Source organism: Panicum virgatum, chromosome 3K (genome assembly GCF_016808335.1).
Source record: "Panicum virgatum strain AP13 chromosome 3K, P.virgatum_v5, whole genome shotgun sequence".
NCBI lineage: Eukaryota > Viridiplantae > Streptophyta > Magnoliopsida > Poales > Poaceae > Panicum > Panicum virgatum.
The window spans coordinates 52,546,568-52,556,764 of record NC_053138.1 but is presented as its reverse complement, the minus strand read 5'-3'; the positions used below and the strand labels follow the sequence as shown (position 1 = coordinate 52,556,764).

At 51.5% G+C, this 10,197-nt stretch overlaps 1 long non-coding RNA gene across 1 annotated transcript; it reads right to left on the bottom strand.

Annotated features, from left to right (window-relative positions):
* Positions 1–641: 641 nt before the first annotated feature.
* LOC120701531 lies at positions 642–2,821 on the bottom strand. Its single transcript, XR_005686142.1, has 4 exons — positions 2,568–2,821; positions 1,257–2,465; positions 921–987; positions 642–806 (listed from the first exon to the last, which is right to left on the bottom strand). It is a non-coding gene; the product is annotated as an uncharacterized LOC120701531 (long non-coding RNA).
* Positions 2,822–10,197: the final 7,376 nt, after the last annotated feature.

The following is a 10,197-nucleotide window of genomic DNA, read 5'->3' as shown; positions in this document are numbered from 1 at the left end:
TGAAACCTTAGCGGGCTACTACTGGTTAGGGAGTCTTTGTAAACGCCTCGTAGCATCCCTATGCAATCACACCTAAGGAAGTATGGTATTGTGCCTAGCTAGCACAGCATGGTTGGGTCCAAAGTTCTTTTGAACTTTTACGCGACTTGTGGGTAAAGTGTGCAACCTCTACAGAGTAAAAACTGATATATCAGCCGTGCTCACGGTTAAGAGCGGCTCGGACCCTCACATGTCTACTCAATGGAAATCATTGATTAATTTAGTTATTAAATGTTCCAAGTTAATTGTTTATTCAGATATATATACTCCTTTTTCATAAATATGGGATGGTTTCATACATGTATAGCAAATAGCTGCTAATGTTCAACTGTTAATTAAAATGCTTACCGCTTTATTCAGCCAGCCTTATTCCGTGTTTTAAGTCTTGCATGTCATTTATTTTTCCAATATACTTGCTGAGTACGATATGTGCTCACCCTTGCTATACCAACACTACTCAGAGAATAAAGAAAGAATGAAGCTGAAGATGTTGCTGAGTTCTAGGCGTACGCAACCCCTGGTCGATTGCCTGTGAAGTGTGGAGCCTTCGTTTCCAGAAGAAGCTGTATATCTCTGATAGTAGGTTAGTGTTGTCTCTTTTACGTGGTACTGTTGCTCATTATTCCATTATGACGTCGCTATATGTATGAAACTTGATCCTAACATACATATAGCTATGCATTCGGTTTTTTTTAAAAAACCGGATGTGACAATCACTGCCTGGAGCAGGTCCATGCGATCCTCGAACGCCCGCAGATAGATGTTGTCTGCAATGCATGCATCCAAGGGTTTTAATTTGAACATCCTAGCCTGCTCTCAGATAAATAAAGGTGGTGAATTCAATCTAATCTATCTGAAATGCCTCAAATATTAATTATTACCTGGAAGGCTAGTCTCAAGAATTGTCCATTCCTTTTGCACTCTTTTGATCCACTTTCTTCCACCGCACTGTTTAATTGTCGGTCGACGTGAAATGTGTTAGATATCTAGGCAATTTCATGTTTAATTTATTCCATAAATATGACGCAAATTTGAAATGCATGATGATGATATCATATATGTGCTTATCAAAGGAATTCATCATCAAAGTCATCATGAATATGAAATTAGTGCTAACCAGCAAAGTATGACATGTGAAAACTCTCAAATAAAGCATGTCGATCACAGTGGTTACGCTAATCACAAAGATTGCAACTTTGAGAATAAGATTAGCATACCCAGCGGCAGAGCCGGAAGCATCCGAAAGCGACATGGTGCTTTGTTGTTGTAGTCGTCCCGCTCGATGCAGTGCAGAGATGTTGCAGTGATGATCACGCTCATTTGCCTAGCGCCGGGAAGAAGTCGTGCTGCGCCGTCACCCGAACAGGAAGGAGATGACGTCGCCGCTGGGAACAAAAGCGAGTAGTCGTGCCGCTGCTGACACTCCCCAAAAACGTGATTGCCGTCCTCACCCGAGTAGGCGAACTCACGGACAGCAGCGTTTCGGAGTCCTACTCTTCCGGTGCTCGTGCGCGCAAGAACCGGAATGGGGCAGCAGAAACGCAGCACAACGGTGAAGCTTTGTGTCGTGTACATTTGGAAGACACAAAAAGGATGCCTCATTATAGGCCCCAGGCATGACCTTTGGCTGCCCGAGTTAATGCCATCAAAAGACACCATGAAAGACCTTTGGTTGCCTAGCTTAATGCCATGAAAGGCACCATAAAAGACACCGTGAAGGACCTTTGGCTGCCTAGCTTAATGCCATGAAAACTAGTAAGTCCTTGCCATTGAAATGTCCGTTACTAGTCACTAACCACGGGTCAATTAATAGTCATCAAATGGTGATCCAAAATCACAACACCCTTCTCAACTTCCAATGCGGTGCCGTTACAATTGTAACTACCCTAAAATCATGTGCCTTGGGATTTATTGATCATTTTTAATAGACTTTTGGCCCATTTATTCTAACAATATGTCAGGCACCATTTTTTTTATGGATAACTACTGACATGTACGTATCATAAAGAACCTTAGAAAGCAAAACAGATCTTTTACGCACCTGCTCCTTGGTGTCGAGGTAATGGTGATCCTGAGGACTTTGCACAACGTCAAAATGCTTGAAAGGAAACACGTCGTCACCTGCATCTTGCCTTGTCAATGCCGCCGCGCGGATCCTAGGCAAGCAGGTTTGGATGTTATTCTCGGTCGTCGTAGCCGTCGTAGGTTCCGCTCTCGGTGCCGATGCCATCATCATGCTGCTCAGCGCTGCTCAGCATATACATCGTCGTCTTGCCCTGTGCAAGCATTCCACCCAGTGTCCGGATCACTGCCTGGATGATTTTGCCAACCCGGCCCATTGCCGTCGCTCCTACAGGAGCATCAGCATTATCAGTAGTCCCACTGTCAGAATCGTCATCACCTCCACTGGCATCATCAATGTTGTCCTGTGTATCATGCATCAAACATAAGCTAGGTTTGTTGATCCATGCAGATGTACAATTAAATGCAATGGGGATCCAGATGCATGCTTGGAATTGGATGGATACCGTCGAAGCTGGGGGTTCCTGAGGCCGCATGTCCTCCTGATGAGACGACCTATTGTCCTCTTCATCATCGTGCACCCAATCACCTAGTTCCTGAAGAATCTCTCGAACACTTTTTCGCTTGACGAAAGCTATCTCGTGAAGCAACTAGGGGTGGTAATGGGTCATGGCCTTAGTGGCCTCTTCACAGTCCAATAAAGCTCTTAAATTATTTAATTTAAAATTGTATAAGATTAGAGCCCGTCCCTTAGATTTTCTAGTTCAAAATATTGGGCTCTTTACCACCCCTAGAAGCAACACCTGCGTGGATCAGTGGATGAGATTACAAGGTAATTAAACTCGTGGATGTTTGCGAATGACCGCACAAGAAAGATTCTGATGTACCTTTGATGTATTGCCGTCACCCCACTTGACCTGGATGAATTGTGCATCACAGAGATCGACAATATGCCCGACCCAAGAAAGATCATTGGTGGCCATCTTGTTGCTCCTCTGTACCGAAACCGTCTCTTCCGCAGCTGATGCTACTGCTGTTGGCCGCAGCCGTCTTATCCTTGTAGCTGAGGCTTTTGACGAAGCCAGCAGCAACACGTCGTCCAGCTGCTGCAACGACACGCTGCCCCGGGAACAAGTCTTGCTTGTTCCGCACCAGAAAGCGGTGGAGCGACGCAGACGGCACGCCGCGCTGCCGCGTTCCATCCTGCCACAGCACGTCGACCGTCGTGCGAGTGTCGGCGACGGCCATGGGCCGCTCAAACTCAAGTACTCGCGCCCGCCTAAGCTTGACCCCCATCCTCATCCCATGCTACCGCCGGTGCTTCTTCTTCTTCTTCTTGAGTAGTAGTCCACTGCTACTGCTCGCAGGGCTGCTAGGAGTAGGCGGCGGGTGGCGGCGTAAGAAGCAACGGTTGCTGACACCCCAGAGCCACAAGAAGAGGATGGCATCGCCGGAGCAGAAGAAGGTGAGTTTGTGGGGGTTGGGCTGGTATGCTGGAGGCGCGGACGCCTGCACGGCGTCCATGTCGGAGCCCAAGTGCGGTGACGCGACCCAATGGACGAGCACGCCGCCCATCTCCACCTTGGCCACGGTGCCCTCGCCGCGGGTGGGTTTCCAGCGGCCCCTCAGGCCTCAGCCACCGGGAGCCCTTGAAGACGGACGCGTCGCCGGCGACTCCATCCCCAGGATAGAAACAATTGCTGCTGAAGTGCAAGTAGCCCTTGTCCAGGACCCGGAGCTTGTCGCCCGCCCGCGTGACCCGGGAGACGGAGCGGTCGCCGCAGAACAGCACGTCGACGTCGACGGACAGCTCCACCACAACTACTATAAAACTGGATTAACCGAGGCACTTTGAAAAGGCCTCGGATGCGGACAGGCATTAACCGAGGCTTATTTGTCATCAACCGAGGCGGTTACACCAACTGCCTCTTAAAATATATTAACCGAGGCAGTCGTTGTTATTAACCGAGGCAGTTACACCAACCACCTTGTAAAATATATTAACAGAGGCGGTCCTTGTTAGTCAACCGCCTCGATAAATCGAGCCCAACCCATTAGCCCATAAAGCCCAGTTGTGAGCATACCTATATAACTACTTCCCTCTCCAAAAACCCTAACTCTATCCTCTCCCCACCTAAGCCATCGCCCTCCTGCCTCCTCTCCCACAGCCGCCGCACTCCTCCTCCTCATCTCCCACAGCCGCCACAGTACTCCTGCTCCTCCTATCCCATAGGCGCCGCCGCCCAGGCGTTCGTCCCAGCGCCCGCCACACTAGTCGGCGCGCTGGCGGATCTCCTCCCGTGAACAGCGCCGCCACGTCAAGGCCTCCCTCAATCTCCCTCAAGCTCGGCCGGTGCAGGGGAGGGCTAGATCCAGCGACTGCGGCGGCGTTGCGGTCTGGAGGAACCGTGCCCGCTCCGGGTCCTGGGCTTACGTGCCGCGCGGGCGCACGACAGCCCCCGGCTGCGGCGGGGACTGGCGGCGGCGGCACTGCACGGCGCCCCCAGCGGCAGCGGGGCGTGCGGCCCCTAGCGGACCCCGGTGAGCGGCGGGCGGACCCCGGCCTCCGGCTGCGGCGGGGCCCGGTGGCGGCGGCGCGGCACGGCGCCTCCAGCGGCTGCGGGGCACAGCGCAGGACGTGCGGCCCCCGGCGGACCCCGGCGAGCGGCGGGCGGACCCGGCGATGGCAGGGCACGGCGCGAAGGGGCGGACCCGGCAGCGGGCTAGAGGCGACGCCGGGCCGGATCTGGTGGCGTCGGGGCCGGATCCGGCGGCGGCGCGCCCTCTCGGGGCCGGATCCGGCGGCGGTGGGACGCGGCGGTAGCGGGATTCGACGATGGTGGCCGATGGGCTCGCCGGGCCGGTGAATGGCTCGGCGGGCTTCTCTTTTTTTTTGATTTACCGAGGCGGGCACCAAACAGCCTCGGAAAATACTCCATTTACCGTGACGCCTCATTGGAGGCGTTTGTGCTGCCCGCCTCGAAAAATATTTTCTGTAGTAGTGCACACGCCCCAGCCACGGTCCCGACACGACGTAGTCGCCAAGGCTCAGCTCCTTGACCTGCCGCACCGCCACCGACGACATGCCCGTGGCGACCACAACCGTGGGCTCGTCAAGCTGGACCAGGTCGAGCGCCGTGGTGACGCCCGTGACGACCCCGGACTGTCCGCTGTTGGTGTCCAACGACGTGACGGCCATGCCGGGGTACAAGAAGCTCCGATCGACGATGGTGAGGTCCCAGGGCTTCTTGGCCACCTCGGTGCCGTCCACGCGAACCACGCTGAGCTCATTGCCGGCGGACAGGGCCTTCACTGCCAGCCCCCCCATCGTGATGTGCGCCGCCGCCGGCACTCTGGAACATCACGAGGTTGTATAAGAAGATTGGCTGCCCCGTTGCGTCCAGCGTATCGCTGCTCGCTCTCTCTCCCTCCAACATGCTGATTTTGTTTGGTATAATAGTAGGCTAATAGTATGGTATTCTAGTTTTGTTTATATATACACAGGCATATGTTATACATACTACGGTGGAACCTTCGGAATCGGCCGGGAGAGTCGGAGTCTGGCTCCACCCACCATTGAGTAGTCAGTCCGTGTCCGTCTGGAACGCTAAGAGCTCTGGTTGTTGCGGCTGCATCTGCACGCGAGGAGCACCTACTTAGGGCAAATACATTGCTACGTTGACGCCGATTCAGGGCCAACACACAATCGCACTCGAACGTGCAGCACCGCGGCATGTATCCCATCGAAATATTGCTCTGAACCTTGCTGTATACCCCAAGTTGAGTCTGAATTTTCTTGAACCGGAGCATTGGATTCCAGTTATCCCTAACTATACTACTGACCTTTGAAATCTGTCAAAATAAAAACTGTGTATCTAACATTCCTCTAAAGCTTGATCCGATGAAGGAAACGAACTCACATGACTCAGAAGCGAATACCAATGAGGGTACGGGGGTGGGTAGTTCCGGCGGCAACCCGAGGAGGAGGATGACCGTGGAACTCAAGGCTCTGGTGGCGGAAAACTTGGAAGAGGCTCGGACGGGTGGATGGTGGTCTCGTACCTGCTAGGTACGAGAGGAATTGGGCGCTGGTGGAGCAACGGTCGCGAATTTGGTCATGGAAGGGTGCTCGGAAAAAGGGGACGAACTGACGGGAAGGGGAGATGAACTGGCGCAGGGTGCCCGGGGGGTGCGGGGGCGGGGGTGGGGGGTGTTTATTAAAAGGGTTAATTGGATCCATGATATTACAATTTTTCAAGTTTTGTGATCTGCCATTACAATTCACCTATTTTGAATGATGCCATTACAATTTTTCGCTTCTCTGAGTCATGTCATTTTATACGTATTTGATGCCCTCGGACCCACGTGCAGGTGTCCATATTACCGTACAGACCAAATTGCCCCTACTATGAATCTCTCACTCCACTCAGACAGCCGGTCCCACATGTCATCCCCTACGTCTGTCCATCCATTCATCCCTGCGCAGTACTCCTCTTCCTTCTCGATCTCGCACACATACAGGCGGCCGCATCTCCATGAGCTCCATCCCATAATACTAGCCTAGAGACCCGCCGCCGCCGGCCACTGGAGCCGCGCCGCCGCCGCGGGGAGCCGCACCCACCGGGTGCACGCAGGGCCGCGGGAGCCTCGCCGCACCGCCGTGGCATGCCGCTTGGAGCGGAGCTCGCTGCCGCCGCCCCTGCTCCGCGGCCGCACCGTCATGCCACACCTCTGCGCCGCCCCTGCTCCGCGACCGAACCGCCGGGGACCGAACGCGCCGCCACCCCTGCTCCGCACGCGCAACGACGTGCCGCACTTCCGCCACTGCTCCGCGTGCGCGCCCCAGGACGCGCTCTGCGCCACACCTGTGAGCCCGCGCCGGCGTCGCCGTGCCACGCCTCCGCCCATGCTCCGCGCGCGCCGCGCCTACGAGGCCCGCGCCGGTGCCGCCGTGCCGCGCTCCCGCCCTGCTCCGCGTGCTCCACCGAGCCGCGCTCGGCACCACGCCTGCGAGCTCGCGCCGACGCCGTCATGCCACGGCTCCGCCCATGCTCCATGCGCGCGCAGCGCCTGAGAGGCCCGCGCCGGTGCCGCTCTTCGCGCGAGGACGACACGACACGCTCGAGGACCTCGCCGCACTGGCCGACGTCCGCCAAGGCGTGCGACTGCATGACGGCAGCGGCGTGGCTTGGGAACGGCCGCGGAAACGACATGAACGGGACGGAACATGGAGAGCACGAGCTTTAGGAGGTTTCTTACGTTCGATTTGAGCCGTTGGGTGGGCGGAATGGTGGCCAGAGGGTGGAGTTCGACAGGGAGGCTGAAGCTTCGAGCGGCGTTAATGGCGGCTGGTGGTTGGCTGGGCTGATTCCCGTCGATTCGGCCAGTCAGGATCTCGGCTTGGGTTTGGGGAAGGTGGTCGTGGGAGGAATTGAGGCGCATCGGGGTGTAGCCGGTTGATTTGGCCGGGGACTGGAGGGCGGAGGCTCTGCTCGAGCGGATGCGCTCTGTCCAGAGGAGGAAGAAGAGAGGGCCGAATGTGAGAGAGAGGAGGAGACGCTGGCGGCTCGGTCGATCCGGCGCCGGCGGCCTGCGGCGCGTCCACAGAGGGCTGCCGCGCAGGGGCCGAGCTCGCGGTGGAGAACTGGAGGATGGCTAGAGGTTGAAGGAGAAACTGACGTGTGGGGTCCACATGTCAGCGAGTGGAGGAACAAAAACAGTAGGGGTGTTTTAGTCCATACAGAAGATGCGTATGAATACAGTGCCCTGGCAGTGGGCCTAGGCACCCATAAGACGTAGAAAATGGCAGTACTCGATGTATCCGTGAATTGTAATGGCACGGTTCCAAATAGCTGAATTGTAATGGTAGAACTCCGAACTTGAATATTTGTAATGGCACGAAACAAATTAACCCTTATTAAAACTAGTCAGGTTGGTGCGCTACGCGCGCCTATATCAAAAACGTGGATCTAAAATATTAATAGAAAGATATTATTCGTTACTATGTTCGAAGCAACATCGTATCGATGTATTGAGTTAGATCTAAAAATTACAGTAAAACGGCATAGTAGTTTTGTGTCTGAGAGCGTGCAAATCGCAAGCATTGTAGTATAGAGGTACAGGTAATTTTTCCTTATGAATTTTTTTTGTGTCAGTAGGTATAGTTTAATTACTTTAGTAGGAAAAAAAATAAGATTAGAAATGAATGAACATTTTAATTATATTTTGTGGATTTACGTTGGGAAATCAAAATCCAAGAAGTAGTACAACTACCACATAGTACGTGGGCCCCATGTAGATCCCACGTGAATAGTATGTGGGACCCGCATGAACCGTGCACGGCCCCATGTGGGGCCACGGCTCATGAGGAGGCCCCAAATCTTGGCCTTTAGTATGTAGTTAATTCTTCGCCGTGATCCATTGCCAGCTCCTGCCTGCTGGCTTGTACATGTCCGAGCTGAGAGATCGATAGTGTAGAGCTTTGAATTTTCTCGGGAATTGGTTCTCGCGGCGTTGTTACTTTCTAAATCGTCTTTGAACCGTGCACAGCACGATATTCGAGGTTGATTAATTACTCCCTCTGTTCACTTTTGATAGCTATATTTCAAAAACTTAAATGTTCAAAAATGATAGCTATATTTACTATTAGCATGGGTATTGATAATAAATAGCACTAGTTACAAGGAGTTCCTAGTTAAAACATTGGAGGACCAACAAAAAAGTCTGTGACATTTATTAGATTGATAAACACACTTGTGGTGCCCTTGGTCATTGTGTCATATGGAAATATATCTATCAAAACTGAATGGAGGGAGTATCTCCGTATTCTTAATACGGTTCTAAATAGCTGGTTATAATAGTCAGTATTGAGAGAGGAGAAAACTAGCATATCCATCTATTATCTCTAAAAGGCTAAATCCTCCAATAGCCGGCTATAGCCGCTAAATTAAGGATTATTCAACCCGCTAAACCATATAATTAGTCATTTATTTATTGTTAGTTTAATATTGAATTTCATGATTTATAAAATTTAGTTTTTTGTCAATGATGTAACAGGGAATGAAACCCAAGACATACTTCAGTACATAATTTTTTTTTGATTTTCTTTTTTATGAAAAAATTCTCATAGATTTATGTATGGTGTTGAAATAGAAATGCATAATTGTGAGAAGTTTTTAAAAGATTAGAGAGTATGCATGAATCATGATTACCATGCTTCATGGTGAAATATGGAATACTCTAGAAATTAGATATTTGTATGGTTAGATAAGTACGAGAAATATTCTAGAGTTAAATATTTTGTAAAGAAATATGCAAAAGATGGCCACATGCAAAACTATATGAGCAATGAAGTCCTATAAATAGGGATGCTCCTCTCCCCTTTTGCCATACCATAGCATAAGAGGTCTTAAGGAGATGGCAAAGTTGTCATGTACTGTAGTAGTGTCATGGTAGCATAAAGAGTGAAAGAGTATTGTCCTAAGTTACGGTGAATAAAGAGTTGAGTTTCCATATAGAGTTGGTCTCTCATATTAGTATCTAGGCAAAGGTCTTCTTGGTGTACTGTGCGTATAATTTCCGCAGAAAAAGTCGGTGTCAAGGTTAGAGGGCCGACACTGGTATTTATAAAACCAATAAATGGGTTAGCTAGGTTGTAGCCCGCTATAGCCTTTTTTAGCCTCTACAAACACCAACCGCTAAATGCTTTACCCCGCTATTTTAAACATTGATTCTTAATGCAATAATAAAAACCTCTGAAAAGCAAAGTTGTATAGAAAACATTCCTCCACAAGTTTGGTAACATAAACTTCCTCTGATTTAGCATGTACCCCATCGAAATATTGCTCCCAACCTTGCTGTATACCCCAGGTTGCGCCTGAATTTTCCTGAACTGGAGCATTCAAAAATTGCTGTGAACATATCTCTATCTACACAAATCGATCGGCCGGCCTGCCCCAGTTTACAGATACTACTACTGCTGGTGTTGGGGCAGCGCGAAAATACAGACCACGATCCAGGCGGCTACAGCAATGGCGTACAAGAGCTCCATCAGGCCGGGGACGAAACCGCATAGGTCGGTGAAGACTACGCTCCCGACGAAGCTGGCGAGGATGTGGTAGGCGCACAACGTGCAGA